Below are 13,181 nucleotides of genomic sequence, written 5' to 3'. Positions count from 1 at the left end.
TTATGGATGTGTAGCGCGCCACATTTATAATCAGGAGGCTACGTGACATCTAGGGTTGTTACCTTCTTCCTGAATCTAGATCGTGCGTAGAGTTGAGTAGTAAGTGTTCATATCTAATATTCACCTTGTTTTCTTTCAGCGATGCCTTCGACTAGGAAGCAAGTGATTAGTAAACGGCTTGATACAGCTGTGGGAGAGGGTAACATTCAGGTGCCTCCAGCCAGAGCAGGCCAAAGTGAGGCTCAGAGTGAGATGCCGTCTCATACCTCTCTGTCTCCTCCCGAGGATATTAGGAGGCACCCAGTACATCCAGTTCCTCCGTCTGGCACTACAGACCATGATATGCGCAGTGCGGTGCAATTGTTGACTAGCTTGGTAGCTGCTCAGGCTCAGAGGCAGAATACCTTTTGACATCAATTGGTTTGTTGCCTCTTGTTCCTATTTTTCCAGTGTTTAGGTTCTTAAATAAGAAATGCTAGCAGTAAACTTGTATCTCTACTCTTTTATAAGTGATCCAATTTCACTCTTATCGCTAAATTTAGAGGACCAAAGAGATTGGAATTCACCAAATACAGCTGTCCTTCAGTATCGCAAAGACCCTACTGACTCTACAACATCAAAGTCATTTCGTACACCTCACAGGCCAGGAGATTAGTACTAATTGACACCTTTAATGAACGAATGGAAAAATGGACTGGATTTGTATGATACATTTCAGTAGTTTGTGTATGTTTTGAGGAATCTCTATGTTCTTTAAGTAGAGTTGGAAACTAAAACCACCATTTGCATCAGAAATGATAAGAGTCACTAGATTGATGATAGGTTTGCTTGGTTGGATTGGAACCATAGTTCCAAATACAACAGTTTGATATGTTACTTTAGGATATATTTTCACCTACATGTATTTGTTTGAAAGGAAAATGGCAGAACTGTGTATTCTTCTATAAGTTAGGCTAAAAGTTGAGTTGCATAAGTTATTAACTAATCAATAAATAATTAGAAAACAAACTTGTTTTTGGTAAGTAGTGATAAATACTGATATTGAAAATGAGGTCAGCTACTCCTATATACCAAGAAGGGGAGAGAGGTATATCAAAGTTTTGGTTGTAATGACAAGATACCAAGGATTTGATACATACATCAGAATTTGCCAATTTTACTGTACATTTTGCCAGTAGATAGCAAAGCAATTAAGAAACTATGTTTCCCCCTTATAACTTTCGACAACTCTTCATCCTGAAAAACAACACTCGTGATCATTTATGCTTGCATCAGATAGGCTGCCTATATCACACCCCTTTGGGATGCGGCCCTTTCTCGGACCCTGCATGAACGCGAGATACTTTATGCACCGGGCTGCCCTATTTTCCCGACAAAAAGACACGAGTCAATAGAAAACAAAGAAGCTCAGACGATCTTTTCTTATCAATCATTCATCTAGAAGTAGCATAGACAGAATTGCATAATTGTTTCGTTTAATCTGAAAAGGACGGAGGTGGTGATTGTTTCAAAGAAGTTCCATAACAAACGCCTTAAAAGTACAACATAGAAGCGACTAAATGGAAACATCAAGAACTGAAGACACATGAAAATTAGATGAAAATGATATTATTCAGTATTGGCATTTTCAATGATGCATAGTTTTAGAATGAAGATTCAAGGTCAGAAGCAGTTGTTGTTGTCCTAATGCTGATGGATTTTCTTAACAAATCAAATGAAGTGAAAGAATACGGTGAAAGTACAACATCCATGTTCTCGCCTACTTTTTCGACCATAGTTTCAACTGGTGACACCTGCATAAAATAACAGAATAAAATCTCAAGGTAAACAGTCACCAAATTAAAGGAAATAAAATGGAACATGTCTGTACTTTCTTAGGATCTTCGAAAGAATTCTCATCCATCACATTGGTAGATGTTAATATAGTTTTTGTTGCCCCAAAGGACTGCAATGAGTTCTGCTCCAATCCACTGATAGAGATTTTAAGAGTAACTGTACTGCTCCCAAAGTTCACAACCTGGAAATATTATCTTTGACAAATGAGTCATGCATGTAAAAAAAGAATGACAAATGAGTCATGAAACAACTGATGGAGACTAAGTTGTGCAGCTACAAGATGGACAACTTTTAATTGCAAATATGAACTTAGACTCAACACCATATAAATCTAGTAAAAGAGAAATCCTCACTTAAGCAACCTAGGTGCGATATTAGGATTCCAAGTACTATAACCTATGAAACAAGAGCAGTCTTAGTTTGTTTGACTCATCTAGTTTGTTCACAGAGTGCTACGTGAAGTTTGAAACTAGATAATGTGAGTCTTGAGAAGCGCTAATGATAATTGCCTATATGAAATTCTACACTAGCGTACTTTTAGCAGTTCAAGAGAAGAAATTATCCAAACCCTTAAATAATCATCAATCAGATCGATAAATTCTCCACCTTTATTCTTAAGTACTCGTTGTCATCAATCTCATTTCGCCAGGTTATGGAGATGCTATTAGTGAATCTGAAGAATTAGCTTAGAGAGTTGAACTTAGTAGAGTTGCGCTATTTGACTCTTTGAAAAGGTGTTGCATCCAATAACTAGGCGTTCCATACGCCTGTGAAGAAGTGAAAACAATCGCATCTGCTTTCCACCTAAGTAAAAGAGCATTATTGTACAGAGATGATTCAATTTTGAAGAAAATAAGAAGAAGAAGAGTTAGAGCAGAAGAAATCAAACATACGTCCAATCATTGTTATTAACAAATAGGGGTGCATAACTTGCTATTTCAACTGCATCACTACATAATAATAGGTTATCGTCGAGCAAAGAGATCATAGAGGAAGCAACAAGAACCAACAAAGGGTTATAGTGGAGTGGTAAGTACTACATTCTTAACTAGAGGCCTCGGGTTCGAGCCCTGGGTATGGAGTCGCCTTTATTAGGGAGCACTTTACCCGCAATATGGGAATTTTCGGTGCGAATCCGGATTTAGTCAGGCCCCAATACAGGTACCAGACACTGGGTGAGAAACCAAAAAAAGAGAGGAAGCAACAAGAAGGTGGACATGTAATGGTTATATCACCTTCTTTTTAACTAATTAACTAAGTAAAATAGTATATCAGCTCCTCCAATTTTATTTTATTTTAATATATAGTCTTTACTCGTAGATTTTTCAAGCTTTGAACTTTATCGATACAATTTTACATGGACATGTAATGTAGAAATACATTTAGTTGATATATATTCCCAAAAATGGCAAGTACCTGTTCTTTTCTACCCCAATGAGGAAACCAGCTTCAGCCAATGCTGCTAAAAAACTACCTTTACCGGCATCATCTCCGTGCACAACATACTCACTTATAAAATCCTATAGAAATAAACACTATACATAAGCACCATTTATAACAAAATGCATTTATCATCAAAGAAACATTTACCCTCACCTTCGGTCCATTGCGTGGCGCGCCATCAAAATGGTTAGCAAGAGAGAACACATTACTTGCATTGTTATAAATCTAATCTCAGAAACATCATTAGTTAAAATCTAGAAATAAGGTAAACAAAGTTAAATCTCTCAATGTACGTGCTTCGTGAAATATAGACTTGAACAGCATCAAGATCTTACATGAAAATCGTATAAATCAGCCGGATGATCCAATGCTTTGGCAGAACCATCGCAGTTGGAGATTATCTTAATATCTGGGTAGGCTTATTTGATCACCAAATAGAACTTGAGGTAATTTCCTAAATCATATTACAAGGATTTCAGGTCTTGACTCAATCCTCAAAATTCTTTGAAGGCTACGAAACATGCGCGACTATAAAGTGATGTCCCAGCTACAAAGTTATAAGGCATACTATTCTTTATGTATATCATGAAAATATGATCTGCTAAAAACAGTAAGGTCTGCATACCATGGTACTGTGTCTTATCACAATCCTCTTTTCCAATAGCAACATATCTCAAATCAAAGGGCTCTGGGTGTCCTATTGCAGCTCGAGTTGAACCCCATTTTGAGTCAAGAGCACTTCTTGCAAATTCAAGTCCATCTAAGATTTCCTGGACATCAACGCATATGCTTATAAAACATAACAGAGTGCTCAATATGCAATATCCACATACTTTTTTCACATATTTGGGTCATGAGAAAATGAGTTTAAAGTCCATGAGTTGCTTCTAGACCTCTTTATGGTTTACAGTTGCATTACAACCATTAAAACCCTTAAGGTTTGACTTTCACCGGTCACATAAATTGTTCAGCTTAATGAAACACAGGCCGAGTAGCACAAATTTCACCGGTCACATAAATTGTTCAACTTAATAAAACACATGCCGGGTAGAACAACGTTTCAATTTCGAGGATTATAGTCATCAAAAGTGTGGTAAGATTTGGCAAAAAATAGAGATTTCAACAACAACAACAAACCCAGTGAAATCCCACAAACGGGGTATGGGAAGGTTAATGTGTACTCCAGACCTTACCTCTATCTTATGAAGTTAGAGAGCATGTTTCCGATAGACCCTCGGCTCAAGAAATTTTATGGCTGACAAAAGAGGAAACTAAAATGGAAAAAGAAAGATCATGTTTAGAAAGTCTCATACCAATATGCATCTATATTTTAGTAAACCTTTGGGAGTCTTGATAAGTTGTATGTCTAGAACGTTTAGCATCAAATTAAACTTTATTATAGAATATATGCCTTTTAAGTTTTTAATCAGATTTTTGCAAATAATATCCATGTCAACTTGATCGTTGTGGCTGATTCCTGAGAATAATACATGTATAGAGAAGAAAAAAAGTTAATTAATTGCATGAAGAAAACACATAATAAAAGAAAAGAGTAGTGCATCTTAGAATGTGGAGGTGATACCGTTGTTGAAAACCCAGATTGGCAATGCATCCAATTCCTCTCTGCAAGCTGCAGAAAAAAAGGACTCGAGTTATCACATGCATAAGCATACCATATTCATGTTAAGAGTGTTCGTGTGTACTTGGCCAGGTTTTTAAGTCCATTTGAATCAAATTTAGGAGAGCGCAGAACGTTACCTGAAGAAACTCGGAATGACCAAGCTCATCATCAGTCTAGTAATTCCACACATCACCTAAATGCCTAGGCCTCTCTTCCCATAGTCCAATGGTTTCTTTCACCTAAAGGCCCAGGCCGCCTTCGACAAAACAGCCTCCTGCAGACATATATATGTTTATAATACTATATCTCTCGCCTTATCACTGTAGTCCTTTTCTTTATGTATTGAATCACCTAAGTTAATCATTACAAGATTATTTCTGTTATCGATGAAAAGAATTAGATTACCTGATCTCTAGCTGGTTTGAGCATAAATCAAACAGAAAGTTTAGGGCATCGTTGATTTCTTATTAGACGAATGTCAACATAAGTTTTTCATTAATGAATACATTTAACTTCATTATAAGAACACTGTGAGCATAATTTCCAGTTACATTCAATTACTTTAAGGAGTAACTGATCGCTCGTGGCTTTTAAGGCATCCCTTTGAGTATCATTCCTTTTTATGATAATGTGTATAATAATATTCTTTCTCATCAAGAAGGAAGTGAGTAGAGAAGTCAAAATAACTAGCAGGCGAAAAATATTAACTCTGATTCCATTATAAATAACCATATAATGCCATGCTCCGTCATCTGGTAATGTTACCTGGAAATCTGATGAATGCTGGTTTTAAGGCCTTAAGCATTCCAAAAAGGTCTTTGCGGAAATCATGCCCCTTCACCAAGAAAATTATTAAAATCACATTTATGATGCGAATACATCAAAAGAACGCTCATTCAGAAGTGAAAAAAATAAGAAAGCAAATAAATAAATCACATCATGCTCATTGACATAGAAGGATCGATTAAGTAACGGTATTTATAGCGAAAAACAAGGGCAACCAATAGTTGCAATAATTTGTAAAATTATTCAGGTTAGGTTGACAACTACTAGACATTCTTGGTTAAATGGTTAGCAAGCTTTCACATTTTCTTAATTTAAACCTAATAAAGTTTGACTCCTTAATCAAAGTTAACAATAAGTTCCTAAATATACATTACCTTGTATGTGTGATAATCCGATAGGTCATCTTATATTTTAGAACCTGATTCTGTGTTTCGAGGTCACCAAAACCTCATTTTAGCCTTCCTCGATTTGGGTGCGCAGTCCGGGTGTTCTTCTGGAAGGCTTATAAGTTAAAAACTGAAAAATAAGAATTTCAGCCTTAAAAAAAATTAATTTGAGTTGACTTCGGTCAACGTTTTGAGTAAACGGATCCAGATTTGTGTTTTGATGGTCTCGGTAGGTCCGTATCATAATTTGGGACCTGGGCGTATGCCCGGAATCAAATTCCGAGGTCCCTAGCTCGAGATATGGAATTTTGATGAAAAATTAAAAGTTTGAAAGTTTAATGATTTTTAGAATTGACTTATGTTTGGTCTTGTTGATACCGGGTCCATATTTTGGTTTCGGAGTACGGTACAGGTCCATTATTATATTTATGACTTATCTGTGAAATTTGGTGAGAAACGGAGTTAGTTTGACGTGATTCGAACGTTCAGTTGTGAAAATAGAAGTTTTAAAATTTTCTTAAAAATTTTATTTGATTTGGTATCCGATTCATAGTTCTAGGCGTCATTTTGGTATTTTGGTCGTGCACGCCAGTTCGTATGATATTCTAGGACTTATGTGCATGTTTGGTTTGGAGCCCTGAGGGCTCGGGTGAGTTTCGGATAGGCTACGGGATGATTTGAACTTAGAAATTTTGGTTTTTCTGCAGTTTTAGGTGCCTTCTGGTTTCCTTCTTCGCGTTCGCGAAGCCACTCTCGCGAACATGATGTGTGAACTGGACTGGGTGGGTTTATCTCCTACGCGAACGCGAGACTACTGTCGCGAACACAGAGCATTGGGGGGATTGCTCTATGCGAACGCAAATAATCACACGCGAACCCGTAGCAATAGGCAGGCTGGGAAGGAAAATCAGGGGTGACTCTATGCGAATACGGGCCCTATCTCGCGAACGCGAAGGTGAGGCGGGCTATACCTTCGCGAACACGTTGAGTCTCCCACGATCGCGTAAGTCATTAAGGCGCAGCTCTTCGAGAACGCGACAGTATTCACGCGAACGCGATGAACACTGTCGCCTAGTTATTCAAAACAGAACCTAAAACGGGATTTTGCCATTTTTTCAAAAATTTCAAAACTAAAAGACCTAGAGGCGATTCTCCCATAAGATTTTCTTTCCCAATTTGTTGGTAAGTGATTTTAACCTGCTTTCTTTCAATTACCCATTGCATTCCATGAGTTTTCAACCTAAAAATCTAGGATTTTCATGGTGAAAATTGGGGGTTTGAGTAGAATTAAGGATTTTTGCAAATTGGGGATATAGACCTCAATTTGGGGTCGGATTCCGAAACTATTTACATAATCGGGTTCGGGGGTGAATGGGTGAATGGATTTTAGTCTGAACCTCGGATTTTGACCAAGCGGGCCGGGGTCGATGTTTGACTTTTTGGGGGAAAGTTTAGGAAACCTAAATTTATGCATTGTAATTGATTTCTTTAACAATATTTGATATTATTGAGTCGTTTGTGGATAGATACGAGTGGTTTGGAGGTGGATTCTAGAGGAAAAGAGATAATTGAGCATTGAGTGGCCTTGGAGCGAGGTAAGTATCGTGGTTAACCCTGACTTGAGGGATTAAGAATTGTTTGTCTAATTGCTATATGCTTAGATGTTGGGTACAACGTATATGTGAGGTGATGAGTACTTATGCGTTGTTATCGGGTTAAAGCATGTGGGTGAAAGTTGTTCCTTGTAGTTTATGTGCTTACTTGATCTTGTTACCCATGCTTAGACTAGTTACTTACTAAATTGATCGTAATTTTCGTGTTTACGGGTTTTGTGATAAATGAGTATTGATTCCAAAGTTGAGATTTGTATTGTGGAACTATTGTTGAAGTAAGGCTTGTTCTTGTTGATTCTATCTCTCTGCTATTACTTGTTCATTGATATATGGTAAGGGAGAGTGTTAATGCATGAAGGGTGATGTCGTGCCATATTGTGAGTGTTAATGCACGAAGGATGATGCCGTGCCATATTGTGAGTGTTAATACACGAAGGGTGATGCCGTGCCACATTATGAGAGTTAATGCACGGAGGATGATGTCGTGTTGTATCTATTGATTTATATTGTGAGATTGAGAGTAAAAGCACGAAGGGTAATGCCGTGTAATTTTCTTCAATGTGTTTAGTTGTTCTTACTAGTTAAAAGCATGTTGACTATTCTGGTTATCATTTCCAATGTATCTCCTATATCATGTGCCCTTTTGCATGTCCCCCTCCCAATAGTACATGTTTAGCTGTTATTATTATTTTCTTGTACATATACTGTTATCTGTACAGGTTTATTATGTGGATGTCTTGTCATAGCCTCGTCACTACTTCGTCGAGGTTAGACTCGATACTTAGCAGTACATGGGGTCGGTTGTACTGATACTGCACCTTGCACTTCCTGTGCAAATTTTAGTATTGGTCTCAGCTGATCGAGAGGCGTAGCAGCTCGGACTGGATCATCAGAGACTCAAGGTAGATCTGTTAGCGTTCGCAGACCTTGAAGTCCCCGTTTATCTTTTCTTTGTTTTTCTTTACTGTTTCTTTCGTTCAAACAGTTGTATTTCTTTCAGACTTGTATTTGTAGTAAATTCTAGAAGTTCGTGAATTATGACTCCAGATCCGGGTGGTAGTAATTAATGAAGTTTTTATATTATTCTGCACTCGTTGTATTTTATTTTAGCTTATGTGTTGTTATTTACTGAATTGGATAAGGATTGGCTTAATAATTCTCTAACGTCGGCTTGCCTAGCAAATGGAATGTTAGGCACCATCACGGTCCCGATGATGGAAATTTCGGATCGCGACAGTATTTGTCCAGGGGCATCAATGATACTTAATCAAACCATATAACACCCTTTGTAGTTGATCTCAATTCAAGTCTTGAATTGGGATCGGTTCCTTCAGCTTCCAACAAAATCTCCACCTTCGTCCAATTTGATACATTTGCAGCTCTGCAAAAACATTAAAGAATGAACTGTAAGAAAGATCCAAACTTTGTCGAAACATTGGTATGAAAATTTGGAAAACATAGACAACTATATATGTAGCATATGATACTTACACTACGACAACAGTAGCCAACTTCTTTAATCCATTTGAACCGGTTCAACCTACTGCTAAATTAATCGACTCTTGTGAAAGCATATAAAACACCAGTTTGTATTTTTTTTCCCTGTTCAATTTTCTGCATGAAAGCATAAAAATAAGGAAAACAAGTAATAAGTACACAACAAACTCATGAGGATATAAACATAGAACCGCTAGAGTCTAACGATCGTTACTTGGTTTTGTTTTATGGATCAAAATATGAATAAACCACCAAAGCACAAAAAGCAAAGTAGCAACTGTACACCAAAAATCTAATTTACTAAATAATTTTAGTGGAAATCGACATGAGACTTGAGGTTACATATGAAGCAAGTCTGATGTTCTTTTGCTATTGCCAGAATAGTGAACATTTTTATGGGGAATCTCTGTGAGGAGAACTTAGAGACGCGTAAAGAACATTAAAGAAAATAAAAAGAAAAGTAGGTAAAATACCATGCCCCAGAATCCCGAGTTGTAGAAACCAACTCCTCCATCTGGACAGATTTTGACACCTTTATTGTTACAAAGCACATATACTCGCAATGCAACTTTATTTCGATCAAAGCATGATGAAAGATCGGTTGATACAATTACAGAAGACTCATCACCAATGATAGACCAAGGTTCAATGCTAGATGGAAAATTATGGTCTCCCGATTCAAAACCTGAAAGTGGTTTTTCAAGAAAACTAAAATTAAAATCAAAGATAAAAAGATTTAAGAGGCATTGCATATGAATATACATGGTAATACTCACAAGAGTCTTGAACCATAGTACCATACTAGAACATATAAACTCTCCAATTTAACATTTCATGTACGAATATATTTCAAAGAACAAGTAAGTATGACAATAGAAGAGAGGACAAAATCATATATTAATGTATCTAAGTTCTATTTGACCAACAGTAATGTCATTGTCTACATATTTTCCACCTATAAATCATGCTCTTCCCTTCTTGTCCTTCTCGTAGACTAGTAAGAATTCTTTCCTAGTCAAAACATGTATTTATTCAATTTTTAGGCTTTTCCTTTTCTAAATACAACAACAACTACAGCAACTACAATAACAACAACAACATCCCAGTGTATTCCCACAAGTGGGGTATGAGGATGGTAGGATATACGCAGCCTTACCCCTACTCTGGAAGGGCAAAGAGGCTATTTCCGGAAGACCCTCGACTAAACAGAAAAAAATGAAGCTCACCTATATTACTGACAAGTTCAGCCCACAATCCATCAGCGCCAGCATGATTGATCTCATGAAACAAAATATCGAAGGTGTTATTAATTATTCAATTGACAGTATCAAATCAACATGGTAAATGCATCCCATTTGATTTTCCAAGAGTCTGGTAACAATTTCCAACTTACGCCAGTAAAATAAAATAGGAAGAACTTCCAACCAGATATTTGGAGAAATTTGAATGCCGTCACAAGAACAGGTATTAACAACACTTATCAAACGTCCAATCTTGTACCAATGTTATACACAAGCCTAAGTTATTTTTTAGTTTATATACTTTTTTGTCTTTTTTTCTTTCCATAATTCAAGAATCCCGAACTCCGAACCCTAAACCTTAGAAGTTAAAATGGGAGTAGCTTGATGGAATACGCGAGATAATTTTATTCCAAGGTACAATTTCATTGAGCGGAATGTTATAATTCGATAAACTCACCTCAAAGAATATCACGAAAAGAGTATCCGATATTTTCCTTGTTGATGCTTCAGATGCATTTACTAAAGTAACACTGTCTGGTTTGCATCAGTCCCACTTGCAGAACATTGATATTGGACGGATATCGCAAACAGAACTAAAAGTAGAATACAACAAAGGGAGCGGCTTGAATCCATATCCTTCTCACACCATTCAATGTTCCGGGAGCCTATTTAAGCTTTAACAAAGATGCTAATTTAGTAAGATTTTGATCAAACAAAAGAAGAAAAGTAATAAAGTCGCTAACTTTTGTAACAACCTAATGTCATCAAGAGATAATACCACTAAAATGATTGTTCAATATCAAAGAATACAACTGAAAAAAGCATAAATACAGATAAGAAAAGGAAAGATTGTTTTAGTGTGGACAGAGGGGTAACGGCTAATTCACTAATTTACATAGCATCCAAGTTACTGGTCAAGCTTTGACAGACTAAAAAAATCATAAATCCAAAGAACTGGTAACATACTCAAGTATATTGAACAGACAAACTAGTTTAATATCTTGCTCTTTTAAACAATCATATTTTTTACTTTCATTTGCCCCTTTCCCAAAATCTCAACAATCATAAGTGATCACCAACATAACCTCGGACCATATCAAAAAGTAGATAGAGGATGTTAATAGAAGGAAAAAGATAGCAAAATTTAGTCCTTCCCTTTTGACTCAAGTATTAACTGATCCAGTCAATGTAAAGAGAAAAACTTTTAAATTTTCTTGTACTTCTCATTTTCCACTAAAACCAACCAAAGTAAAACTACTTTTCTTAAACTTTCTCCTCCATTCCAACTTCGTTTCTCTTTATTTAAACAGTTTAGAAGCTGAATAATAAGGAGAGACACAGAAAAGAAGCTACAAACTAAACATTTGACTATCCACAATTTGATAAAAACAACTAAATAGATGCTGACTGAATGAAAGAAGGGAGGTGGGAACTATAGGGGCATTACAAGATACCTACAAAATTAAACAATTAAGCAATATATTAAACTAGAAGAACATCAAAAGGTTGTGAGATTACAATCAATTTAACAAGAAATGCTGGAACCAAAAAATGGAAAAGTAGAAAGAAAATAGAAATGAAAAGTTGATATAGCTAATTCTTAATTGCAAGAAAACAAGTAATAAACACAAAAAGGTGAAAACTTCAATTGTTTCAAGTTGACTCATTTTTCACCTGGAAATACTACAAACCCCACAAAGCACTCTTCTTGATTTAGTAAATTAGTGGGAATAACACTCTATATAACTTACCATCTGATCAGAGGTTGCCCAATAGGGGCCTGCCCACCGATTATAGCTCGATGGTGGTGAAAATAGTGTAATACTGTATATATATATATATATATATATATATATATATATATATATATATATATATATATATATATATATAGATTGAAGTGGCCATATTTTAAAGTTTACAACCATATAGTTATTTGTCACGATCCGAAATTCCCACCGTCGGGACCGTGATGGCGCCTAATATTCCACTTGCTACCAAGCCGACGTTAGAAAATTATTAAGCCAATCCTTATTCAATTCAGTAAATAACGGCAAATAAACTAAAATGAAATACAGCGAGTGCGGAATATAAAAACTTCATTAATTACTACCACCCGGATCTGGAGTCACAATTTACGAACTTCTAGGATTTACTACAAGTAAAAGTCTGAAAAAAATACCACTCTTTGAACGAAAGAAACAACAAAAATAAAAACAGAAAAGATAGACGGGGATTTCAAGGTCTGCGAACGCCAACAGATCTACCTTGAGTCTCCGATGAACCAGTCCAAGCTACTAGGCCTCTCGATCAGCTGAGACCAATACCAAAATCTGCACAGGAAGTGCAGAGTATAGTATCAGTACAACCGACCCCATGTACCGGTAAGTGTCGAGCCTAATCTCGACGAAGTAGTGACGAGGCTATGACAAGACACTTACATAACAAACCTATGCAAGTTAACAGTATATGTACAAATAACAGCTAAACATATACTATTGGGAGGGGGAAACATGCTGAGGGGAATACGAGATAGAGGACTACAACAGAATGGTAACTTGAACAGCCAATATACTATGAACCAATAAGAACAAGTAAATACAGTAAAAAAAAAAATGCACGACATCACCTTTCGTGCTTTTACTCTCAACCTCACCATAAAATCAATAGAAACGCCACGCCATCACCCTTCGTGCATTAACTCTCATAACATGGCACGACATTACCCTTCGTGCATTAACACTCACAATATGGCACA

General features: G+C 36.5%; 1 pseudogene; it reads right to left on the bottom strand.

Moving 5' to 3' along the window:
* Positions 1 to 1,565: 1,565 nt before the first annotated feature.
* LOC107780304 (alpha-L-arabinofuranosidase 1-like) lies at positions 1,566 to 11,056 on the bottom strand (annotated as a pseudogene).
* Positions 11,057 to 13,181: the final 2,125 nt, after the last annotated feature.

Source organism: Nicotiana tabacum, chromosome 23 (genome assembly GCF_000715075.1).
Source record: "Nicotiana tabacum cultivar K326 chromosome 23, ASM71507v2, whole genome shotgun sequence".
Taxonomy (NCBI): Eukaryota; Viridiplantae; Streptophyta; class Magnoliopsida; order Solanales; family Solanaceae; genus Nicotiana; species Nicotiana tabacum.
This window is presented reverse-complemented; position numbering and strand designations above follow the sequence as displayed.